General features: G+C 30.6%; 1 long non-coding RNA gene across 1 annotated transcript in view; it reads right to left on the bottom strand.

The window, feature by feature from the left end:
- Positions 1 to 12,244, bottom strand: part of LOC135193351 (uncharacterized) — a 68,328-nt gene extending 56,084 nt beyond the window's left edge. The window contains exon 1 of the long non-coding RNA XR_010309174.1: positions 11,955 to 12,244. This is a non-coding gene — a long non-coding RNA (uncharacterized LOC135193351). The remainder of the gene's footprint in view (positions 1 to 11,954) is intronic.
- Positions 12,245 to 12,886: the final 642 nt, after the last annotated feature.

The raw sequence follows: 12,886 nt of genomic DNA, 5'->3' as shown, positions 1-12,886 counted from the left end.
TTATCGGGAGATTGTGCGTGACATTAAGGTAATGGATTGGTCAATTCAACGAAGTCAGCTCCAATAATTCAATAAGGGCATTTCATGCAAACTAAATCGCTCGCAAAACCCAAACAAAACCATAAACTTCAGTTAAACCAGTCGACGGAAGAAATGTGTTATCGTTTTCTCTCAAACGCACGCAAAATTATATATTATCGATATTTTACAAATTTTTCAAGCTTTAAATTACTTTTCAAGCATTAAAATGCAAGCAATTTTGAATCGTCATTTTTAAAAATTAAATTAATTTAAAAGGCACAACCGGCTCGGAATGCAGATTTGCCTCGAAGAACCGGAAGAAAAACCTCTCCTTGTTACTTTTGCGTGCCAATTAAATAAGATTTGTATTTTAATGAAATCAATTAAAAACCGAATGCAAAAACTCAATACCCCAAAAATTCGATTTATGAGCACGCTAGTTGCAGCATTTTATTGCTTTCAATCGAAATGTCTTTATTATCTAAATCTAGATTTTTCACTCCGAGGTCCCGGGTTCGATTCACGGCCGAGTCGATTTAGAAAAAGTTCATTAATTTTCTATGTTGTCTTGGATCTGGGTGTTTGTACCACGTCGTTACTTCTGATTTTCCATAACACAAGTGCTTTAGCTACTTGCATTGGGATCAGAGTAATGTATGTGATGTTGTCCAATAATAATAATTATTATTTGATTATTATTAAATCAAAACATACTTTATTCGAGTGGACCTTCACAAGCACTTTTGAATCGTCTGTTTACAGAATTAAATTAAATGTAAATCTACTACCGTTTCGGAATATACATTTTACAGCCAAGATTTTAAATACAAAGTTATCTCAATAAAATACAAGAAATTCATATATTAAATCCTGTCTGAAAGTCAACAAGTACTACTCCATGCGTTCTTATCAAAACTTTAAATTTTAAAATTAAATTTTAAAGTTATAATTTTTAATGACTCATTTGTTAAAGATTTTTATAAATATATTATTGTGTATCAATTTTTAGTGGAAAATTAGTTGATAAATGGATGTAACAGAGGCCTAACCCCAACAAGCTACCACAGGAGATAAATTAATTGGAACTAACATGATATGCCCAAATTTATAGTTTGCAGAAAACCCTGAAACAGATATAATAATATTCGTATATTCTACGACGTTAGTTATCGAATATCAAATCAATGCTAAAATAAAATAAATCAGTATTAAAACCCGCTAAACAACGTTGATAAGTAACACTGTTAAAGTTTTAAAACTTTAATCAATAGGATTAAAAGTTTAGTTCGAACTTACAAGTACGTAACTTTGATGTCTATTGAAGAATAATACCGATTGTCTTTCTTATTTAACAAAATATTATTGGATCTTGTTCATATAAAACAAAAGAGAAATAATTCATAAATAATTTTATAATTATTTAAACTAGTAAGCTATAAATAAGCTGTGAATCTGTAAAGATATTTTTCTATGCAACGAAAGTAAACTATTGTAATTTCAGTAGTTCGGGATGGCAAAATAAAATTATGTTTTACAATGATGCTCCAATCTCTCTATGTTTCTTTACAATCCCTCACAATCATCCAATTGTTTTCCTTATGACAGCTCAATCATTTTTAAAATAAGAAACAGTGTTACATGCCAGTATTAAATGTTATTCCATATAAAATAATATTAACTAAAGTTGTACAAATTATTGATCAATTAATTACAATAATAATTGTATATATTTATAATATGTGATATCATTAATGATATAATTAATTATATCCTATGACGTAGAACCGTATGGAGGCTAGGGCTAGTCTCTAACACTATGATAGATCAAATCATTAAATTGAAACGATAATAAAATGTAAATTAAAACATATTAATTGCAATAATCATCAAGTATTATCATTTTAATTGTTATAGTTATATTATTTTTTTACGTTATATTTTTTATAAGATTTTAAATCAACATGGTTATTTTTATTACTACAAATACAATATACGAGAACAAGACATTCGTAGATAATGTCGAAATACCGAGCTCCACCAAATAAAAATAAAAAACATGGTAAATATCCCGTTTTAAGCACTTATATTTATATTTTATATTAAAATTTACGTACAAATAATGGCATTTTTATATTGAATAAACCTACTAACAGGAGATATGACCTATGAGGCTACGATATGATTTAGTGGTGAAGTGTGCTTTTGTAAGCCTACTATAATAAAATATATTTAATTAACAGCAAGACTTGATAGCATCAATTGCTTAAATTCATATTTGTATATACAAATATGAATTAAATTTTTAATTAATTAAAATTATTATTTTTATTAATTGTAGTGAAGTAGGCAATTTCGACTTAGATTACATTTTCATTTTTATCTTGAATTTTTTTTTTTAATAATAGAAATTAAAATTATTTATCCCCAATAAACCCCTGTTTCCCATTAGAGTCTAATTCTAAGAAAAATCGAAATATTATTCAGATTTGTCTTAACATACTATTGCAAAACCGGTACTATTTTTCATACCCTTTTATTGCTACTATTATGAAATAAACTTCAAAAATAACATACTAATAGTCGTAATAAATACCCTTTGGTCTGGCGGCTAGCTTATGCGGTTGCAAATAAGGTTTCGGGTTTGATTACCTGTCGTAGATAATCGCGGCAACTGGATTTGATACGGACTCAAGAACTGTATCGCTAATTGCAGTCGAAGCCATACGACGTTCAAGAGTAATGTAATATATTCTGCATACATTTCTGGAATCAAGCACCGACCAATCAACCTCTCGACTATTCTGATTTAATTAAAGCAATTATATCCGAGTCTAGCTGCTCTTATCTGCTTATAATATTAATTATCTGGACTTTACGACATAGCGGATATCAGACGGAAAATATTATAGTGTCTAAGGCATTCTTAGATATTAAGATCGTTTTAAAATTTATTCCAATTTTAACCTACTTTACTATTTAAAATACAAATTTATATGATTTAATTATTTTATACAAACTCTTAATTCTTTGTTAAATTATTTTATGTAATGGTAGGTCTACACTCACGATCCGAAAACACAGTACCGCATTCGAATTGTCACAACTACTGTAAATAGATAGGTAGCCGATAAAAACCATCCAAACAAACACTGTAAGTATTTTCTAAGTCAGCCACTATATATAAATTTGGCAAACCAAACGTTAGCGCGATTCAGATTTTTTTTTATAGAATTATGTTTCTTTAAGTTTGCGTAGTCAGCTCAGGGTTATCGATTATTTATTATACACACCAAACTTCAGTACATTATTTTGTACTATTTTTATAGTTTGACAAGTTAATGTGCCATATTATGATAGAATATGACGAAGTCTTTGTCTGATGGCCCGTCGAAAAAAATTAAAAAACATAGATATTTTTTTCTTTCTTCCTTCCTGTACAAAAATATAAAAACCGGTCATATTTTATAATTAAATGATTTGAAATATGAAACATATTGTAAATTAAATAATTTATTTGTAACATTTATACAAATATTTGCAAATTTCTACGTCGAACATAAACAATTTTATCATACGAAATTTTATTAAGCTTCGAAAAAACGTCAGCTCGTCAAAGTTATTTATTAAAAATATTCGTTGCGTCAAATGTTGATCAATTAATTCCTCCGTTTGTGGTATTTGATTTGAATTAATTTACTATCAATACATATATATTTTTAACTTAACATAGAAATATCAATACGTATACAATTAGAATTCGTGTTTTGTGGTTTCATGAGGAAATGTTGTCAACATCCTTTGTCTATTTATGTGTTATTTATTTATTCACTAAATATTCGTTCAAGATATCACGTTCGAAATATATTTCTCTAACTTATCTGCTAGACCTGAGAGAATTTCTTTCCACGAAAATCAGCTTAGAAAATGATGTATGTAGTAAATACATCTACGAAACCACGTGGGCTGAACGCGGGTGGAAGATGTTAGAACTGTAGGTAAAAGGAAGCTTGTATAGACGTCACAAGCTTCGAAGGGAGTCGTTATCTATGCTTCATGTATATTTTTTTATATTGACACTAAATATACTATGTCTATATACAACGGTCACAGCTTTTTGTCCATAGACAATACAAGCGAACTATGTCCCTGCATTTTAAATCTGAAATATCATCGAAAATATTAATTTAAATTAAATGCTGTAAAAGACCATATCGTTCTATATTAAATTCACTATATATTCAAGGTACTACAAGGTATCGCTTCAAATCGCTTCTTAAATAAGTCATTATTTCTCATAAAAAGGAAGAGATAAAAAAGGTTATTGTTGGTTATCCCTAACAGATAGACATATTCCATCGCTGCCTTTTTTGTAAACCTTTTAAGGTGTACATAACTGTAGTACATTATTTTGATCTGCAATATAAGTTACACAGAGTAATAGTCAGTAACGTTCAATTACATTTTTATATTATATCCTGCCTATAAATTATTAAGTACTAAGCCGATGCCTTTTTGTCTTTAATATAATCATGTATGGAGTAATTTATCGATGTCTTTTTTGACATGAGTTGTAAATTTTTCACTCTACTCTTCTGAGTAGCTCACTCTTGCGAGAGTGGTCGTAATTATGGATTACGCTATTTGATATTATTAATATTATTTTTATTAAATCTTCTTATAATATTCAAGAAACATTCCCCTGTAAGTAGATATAGTACAGATAAGAAAAAATATCTTATATTATATAGCATACATACTAAATTTTAATTCTGAACACGAAACGTTAAAACCAGAATGAATTAATTATATTATTGACACCTAAGTAATTCAATGCAATCAACTTTTAAAAAGTTTTCGCTCCGAATGTTTTTTTTTTTGTTTATATATTAGGTGAATACAGTCACTGTTCATCACATCTTCTAGTATAAGTTGTAAAGGATATTAATTTAACTCACAAAAAATATATTTTACGAATATTTCCATAAAATTAGAGCTGAAAATTACATCCGCATTCCCGGTAAGTAAGACTTTGCAGTTATTTGAAAGTAATACGAGCCAACATTCCTGTCAGTTCCAGAGCGTTAAAAGTTTTTGATGTAATAAATTTAAAAATGAGTTACCTCATTCGCAAATTATAATTATTTATTATTAACACTTGGTAGCCCACCACCATGCTATGCAAGCCCCAGTCTGGAAAGGTACCACACAATCATCAGAATATTACCGCCCTCAAGGTTTTTCATTTTGACCTAAAGGTTGACTGGCAGAGAATGCCTTCAGGCATTAAGTCCGCCTTTTAACCCATTAACTTTATGGTGGTAAATAAAGCACTTAAATAAAAAAAAATAAAAAATATTCTACCAGCAAACAGCAATACTTAGTATATTTGTGTTTCGGTTTGAAAGGTGAGTGAGCCAGTGTAACTTACAAGGGACATGTCATCGCAAGTTAGGAGGCGTATTGGTGATTAATATGAATGGTTAATAATCATACCGGCGCGAATGTGTATGGGTGCTAGCGACTACTTGCCAACAGGTAGCACTGGCGACAGGCCAGGCGCCTATCGATATAAAAAAAAAACTTTATTATTTTGGGCTTTACCTATCACATTAGCTGACTTGGTTATTTAGTAATTATTTTAATAACTCAACTGCCTCATTAGTCTAATTACTAGATATAAAGGTCACAGATTCCAACGTTTGTGGTTCATAACCCAGGTCGGGCCAAGAAAACTAGGGGTTTACAGTCGGAAAATACTCAGTAGTAGCCTAGAGTCTGTAAGTTTGTTGTTGATGCCTCAGAAAGCACTTAAAACTCTTTAAAAACTCCAGAAATCCGTCGAACTCTTTCCGGTCATGTACGTGTTAGGACAACCTGTGTACTATTCCAGACTGAAATATTTTGTTTTTTTCTGTACAAAATTCCGTTCTGCCGTTTTGCGTATGAGAGTACCATAATTACTTTGTGGTAGGGTTTTGTTAGGAAGTCTGGTTAGTTCACTCATGATATATCTACAGCCAAACAACAATGCTTATTATTGTTGTGTTCCGCTTTAAAGGGCGAGTGAGTCAATGTAACTACAGATACAAGGGACATAACATCTCAGTTCCCAAAGATGGTGGCGCATTGGTAATATGAGGAACGATTAATATTTCTTACAGCACCAATATGACAGTGGTAACCGTTTACCATCAGGTGTCTTATAAGTCAGTCCGCCTACCTGTATGATATAAAAAAACTTCCATCCAACGCCTTTATGATCAGATACTTTCGCACTTATAATCTTACTAAGATTGTTCATTATAGTTACCCTGTATCGTTTGTCAATGAGATCGTCATCCTCTGTTAAATTAAAACACGGTTAACCCGCGAAATCGGCTAAATGAAAGCCAATAATTTAATGAAATCATTTTCCATCGCAATATAGTTGATTACTTTCGAAATAAAAATTTAATTATCGACCATGTTCTGGTTCTATCTTTAATTAAACAATGATTCACGTCACTGTTTTTTGGAACAGGAATTTCAATGAATATTTTATTATTGATTGTATTTAAATATTAATTACTTGTTCTTATACATCAAACCATATCAAAATTAAAATACTCTTTACTGTCCACCAATAAACACATACTTTAGTCACGAGAAAGATGCTCAAGAGGCGGTCTTATCGCTAAAACATTGATCTCTTCCAGGCAACCTATATATCCTAATGTTGTAGCTCGGGAAAGTCCAACACCTGGACGAAAACCTCCATTCCTATTCAAATGCGAGTTGACGAATACACATGGACATTTCTTCAAGATAAACAGACAATACACCTCTTTTAATACATATGTCTGTCCTCTAAAATATCGCGTGCACTTTTAAATTGACGGCTGTTGCCGAAATTCGGTCAAACACAACAATACTGGGTACTGTTGTTTGGCGGTAGAATAGGCTAGATAGGCTAGCACAAAGCCCTACCACCAAGTAAGCTGAACTGACCTATCCTTAAATCTAGAACGGGTTGGTGCCATCCGACAGCCAACTCGAGCTCTCCACGCGCTCATTGGTTAAATCTCACTTCCGTCCCACACATATCAGAAAATCGAGAGGAAACCTACACATAAATTTTTTTTTAAATAACTTACCTAACCTAACAAGAAACTCTTGATTATGGTGTTATATAAATATAAGCCATTTTGTCCACGGCGGACATTCTCAAGAGAGAATATCTGGGTTATAATATACTATACAAGTGTGTTTACTTACACAAATACCAACATTCATTTCTCCTATACTCCATACGACTAATATAAGTGTAAAATAAATAAATTAAATTTAAAATCCGACCGACATACCAAGACTTCAGGCCTAGGACTAATAGGGGACTAATTAACTAATAATTTCCAGACTTTTCGAGGCACGAGAGTGTAAAATTTCCAGCTAAAAAAAATGGGCAATTTTTATTTTTCAATCATGGCTATAGTATCTCGGTCGGCAGCCTTAATATATTTTAATTACTATAACAAAACAATAAAGTAATTTAAGATTCGTTTGTTTGAATTCAACAAAGTTTTAAACTGTATATTTATCAAGAACAGTACCTCGTTGAAAATCTTTTGTTTCTTAACTGACTATTGTGAAACCCCAACTTCAAAATAATTGAAATAATCTCAACTAATATTATAAATTTTCAATCCAAAAATTCAGATTGTGCTGCCTGACAAGAGGCAATAAAATGTAGGGGCATTGAAATATTATTAATGAGATATAACAATCACAATATGATACTAGTGGATCTCCCGCGAAACTTGCCGTTTATTCGGAATTTTTTAGAAATTTCGAAACCTATGACAGGTTTTGTTTTGACTTCATTTTATTATAAATTGCAAGTCACTCGTCTACATTTGGCGCCAAAATGATGAAACCTCTTTTAAATTAAATTTCTAGTATCAAATACATTAGTTCAGTTAGAATTGGAGTTTGTCGAAAACAATTTTATTTTATTTACGTTTTTAATTATACATTCATAGCGCCGCTCTCTAACCGGCCAGTAACTTTTTCAAAATATTTTTTTTATTAATTCGTAACAATTTAATAAAATGCCATCAAGAATTCACTTTATTTTTCTGCACATGTACGGTTGGAGCTCTTCAAAATGAGACCATAACCGATTTTTTATATGCAGCAATCACCCCATAATCACTAGGACGAAAATCAGCTTACGCTTATCATATATAACATAATAACGGCAAAAATATATACTGTAAATGAAAAAATGTCTTAAGAACTAGGTATGTCATGATACGAATGATACCAATGTCTACTAACAGTGGTGACCAGCTTTGCCCTCCTAATTGAGACGACCGTAACTACGATTTTTATGCAAAATGAGTTAATACTTGATTCGGAATCAGCCTGATGAGATCTACAATCTCTTCTTTATGATGTTTTTGATAAAACTTACAGAAACCGAGATAATGTTTAGTATAAGCGCCGTAATTAAATATTTTTATGTTTGTTGCTAAATTTAAATACCGTAAGTTCGCCTACGTTTGTTATGTTTGAATGAGCTTGATCATTTGTAAAAAATGAGTACAAAATATAAACACCGTAAGATGATATACCGCTGATATCTGAACTGAATTATATAATATAATATTTCATCTTTACCGTTGTCATATTTAGTAAGCGATAACCTATTTGATATTTTTTCCTAAATATAACAACCATATAGTAATATTATTGGTTTTAAGACGCGAGGGGTTGAGGTATGTGCTTAGAGGACGTTGTATCGCCAGAGTTCGTGGGTTTTTATTTTTAATAACAATGGTTCTAAGGCAATTCAACAGATATTTTTATTGAATTATTTTATTTTGTTTTGGATGTAATTGCTTAATACGATTGTATTTTAGTTGGCATGAATGGTAAATGTAGCCTAATTTGTTTTTTTTGTGATAGTGTAGAGTAATAGCAAGTCTATAAGTACGTATCTTTGAGTCTCGTATAAAATCCTTTATTGTTTTGGTGTTATGCATATTATTAAGATTCTTTTCAAATGTCTTACTTTACTGATATTAAATTATTATATTTTTGTTGCCGTCAAATGGCGTCCCAAGACCGACTACTTACTTTAACAACTAAGCCTAATTTTATCTTACCTCGTGAGGTAGACACAGAAAAAATAAAAAATAACTAGAAAATAATGCAACATTGAGCAAAACTAAATCAACTGATATTAAAAAAATATATTTAAAAGACCTTTCAAAAGGCGCCCATATCATGCAATTAAATATGAAATGTCATACAATATAATATAAACTTATCATACAAATTTGTTGAAAATAAAATATTCGATCAATCCGGTATAGATTTAGAATGTCACGAAGCCTTTGATGAAAATATTGATATTTTTCATGATTCGGATAATGACAAAGACAGCGATTATATTTCTGAAGCAGATGAAACGAGTGGATTAGATGATGAAAAAAAAGAGCAAAGAGATCAAAATCATACATGAACGGAAAACATTTATTGAGGAGGGCAGCAATGACTGTGACCCCGGTGAAAATTAGACACGGAAAAAAATACCGAGGGTGTAAACCAGCAGACACGTGATAAATATGTTCGAAATGAAAATCATGGGACTAAAAATGAGGAAACACGGAATCAAGTGAAAGACATTAGATTTAGAGAGGCACACATTAAAAATCGTAAAACTAAAAGTCAAAAGATAAATACAGTTATACGTACAAGACCAAGTGATAGAGACTAGGAAATAAGACGCTCGAAAAAATAAGACTCCAACCATGTGATTTCAAAAGTGCCTTCCACTAATTAATTACTTAAGAAGTAAAAGTTTATGTTTTTGTTTATGTTTCGTAATAAATCCTCATAAAGAAAACTTACATACATACATACATCAACAGCCTGTAAATTTCCCACTGCTGGGCTAAGGCCTCCTCTCCCTTTGAGGAGAAAGTTTTGGAGCATATTCCACAACGCTGCTCCAATGCGGGTTGGTGGAATACACATGTGGCAGAATTTCGTTGAAATTAGACACATGTAGGTTTCCTCACGATGTTTTTCTTCACCGCCGAGCACGAGATGAATTATAAACACAAATTAAGCACATGAAAATTCAGTGGTGCTTGCCTGGATTTGAACCCGAAATCATCGGTTAAGATGTACGCATTTGAACCACTGGGCCATGAGCCCAACAGTGGGTAATATTAACAAGCTGTTTTTACCTGAACTTTATTGACGTGCAAAGGATGAATTATATATACAAATGAATCATGTCAAAACACATTGTACTTGGCCGGATTGTAACTCACGATCTACCGCGATTAAAACTGACACGTGTATCTACAACGCAATTACAAGAGTTAGAGGTATCGGAACAATTAAACCGAACTAATAGCAGCGCTTTGTCGATTTAGGAAAATCCCTTTAACGGTGTTAATTTGTCCGTGAAAAATTCCAATAGATTCTTACAAGTAATGTCAAAGTCAAAGTCAAAAATCTTTATTCAATATAGAAGTGTTTACACTTGCTTATTGATAGTCAAAAATCTACCACCTGTTCGGAATTTAACACCTCGGACCTGAGAAGAACCGGCGAAAGAAACTCAGCGGGATATTTTTTTGAGTGTTAATTGCTCATTTAATTAGGTGATATAATCTCACGTAATTATTAACGTAAATACATATATTTATGATAACTTCGGTATTACGTACGGTAAGTATATTGAAATAATCTTTATTTTTTTAATTCGATACGAATATTTTACCATATATTATGCGTTGATGGTATAATGCCAAACAGCCCACGACAATATTTCTCTGTCTGAATTCTATGATAGTGCATACTCTTTTAAGTTGAACTTTTTACATTTATTATTGACACTTATTTAGGTTCTTTAATAGTAAAATATATCACATACTCCATTTACTAAATTTAAAGAATGCGTACCTAATATATTAATTTACTTTTTCGTCATACTACTTAAACAATAAATTAAAAATCCTACAATATTATTTTTTTATTTACATACATAGTGAGATCAGTTCACATAATCTATTTAAAAATATATTTTAGTTATTTTATTTAAATTATACAAAACGATCTAATATTATAAGTCAATTGGTTCACCTAGGGATCGCCATAATTAATATTACAAAAATTTAGAGTCATTTACTTATCTTAATATGGAATGTTATTTGATATTAATAAAACAGGAATATTATTTTATTATTGACTGATAGAGAAATGACAATAAGTACATTAATTGATACTAAACGAAGGTTACAGCCCTATCATTAACTTTGTTTATTTTTTCCTTATTTGCATAATAAGTTCTTCAACATAATTTATTTACTCATCCTTTTAATCTAGAGTTCAATTTATATCATTTATTTTTAAAAGTTTATAAACTTTATTGATTTATTTTAGTCAATTTATTTTAATAACAGCAATGTATACTTTAAATTAAACAGTTATAAAGACCAGAATTATTTTATTTAGTTGGTAATGTTTGCCGAAATTAGTTACTTTAAAACAACAATAAATAAATCACTTACATCTTGCATCAACATTATTATTTTGTTTAACATCAACAAGTACATATTATTTTTAAACTTACTTTGTTCTCCTTAAATTATAAAAATCATTACAAGCCTAAAATCATTAATTAATTTCATATGAAAATTATTCATTCAATTAATTCAATAGTTGATTAAAACACTGAGCTAATTTTCTCGTTCCACATTTACAATCTATTATAATACCTCTAAGTTATTATTACTTAGAATTTCAAAACAATTTCATAAAACGTATTCATATGAGCAATTTACTCTAAGGAGTTCAAGACATAAATTATTCATAATAATTAGGTGAATTACTATGCGTTGACACTTAACAGACACTAACTATACATAATTACTTACAATTCAATTGGTCCTTGACTCGAAATTCGGCGACCCCCAATATTCCACTTATCTCCTTAAATTAGTTTAGTCATTGACAAAACACTACGCGAATTCACTTTTTAAATAAAAATAAATGTTATACGTTATATTTAAAAATGAAATCATGATTAAATCGTTGATTAAAAACTACATTTTTCATGAACAGATTTTAAGTCACATCTCTTTCGAACATCGTAAGTTTTATTTAGTTTTTATTTGAAATTCGCGCGGGTTCAGAAGATGCAGCGACACGGGCGCACGCAGAGAAGTTCAGACGTCAAATGAAAAGAGCAAGGAACGCTCCCGCATCGTCATTATCAGACGCTATCCCGTCGAGTTTTTGCGACAAAACGATCCGTGTCAGTCAATTAAGGAGGATTATAACGAGAATGAACGGTAGCTGATTTAAAAAAAAAAATTGTACAATGTATTTACCACGTAGGTTTTATATCGAGAAATTCGCGTGCGTCCCACGTTAATTTTCGCAGTTCCTTTGCAATAAATCTCGCGATTACTTGAGCACTGAGAGCGGATTATCCAACTTTCTACTTTCGACACATTTTTTTTCTTCGAGAGATATACTTTGTATGGCGCGTATTTTCTTAACACTCGGATCTGTTGGATCTTCTTGAATAAGTTTTTTTATCATCACTACATCTCATGCGTGCATTTGAGATCTCTCGAGATAATTTTAGATTATCCACTACATATATCAAAGGTTAATATGTACGTGTGCATCTTTATAAATGTGAATTCATCTGTGAAAATTGTTTTAAAACTGCATAATTGTATACACACTTCATTGAATTTCTCTATAACATAAACAAAATACGACACAAACACTTCTAAATATATAAATTATTAAACCCGAACATATTATTTTAGTTTTTATATTCATATTTACAAATTAA

Source organism: Vanessa tameamea, chromosome 6 (genome assembly GCF_037043105.1).
Source record: "Vanessa tameamea isolate UH-Manoa-2023 chromosome 6, ilVanTame1 primary haplotype, whole genome shotgun sequence".
NCBI lineage: Eukaryota > Metazoa > Arthropoda > Insecta > Lepidoptera > Nymphalidae > Vanessa > Vanessa tameamea.
The sequence above is the reverse complement of the archived record's forward strand: the minus strand, read 5'-3'. Positions and strand labels throughout refer to the sequence as shown.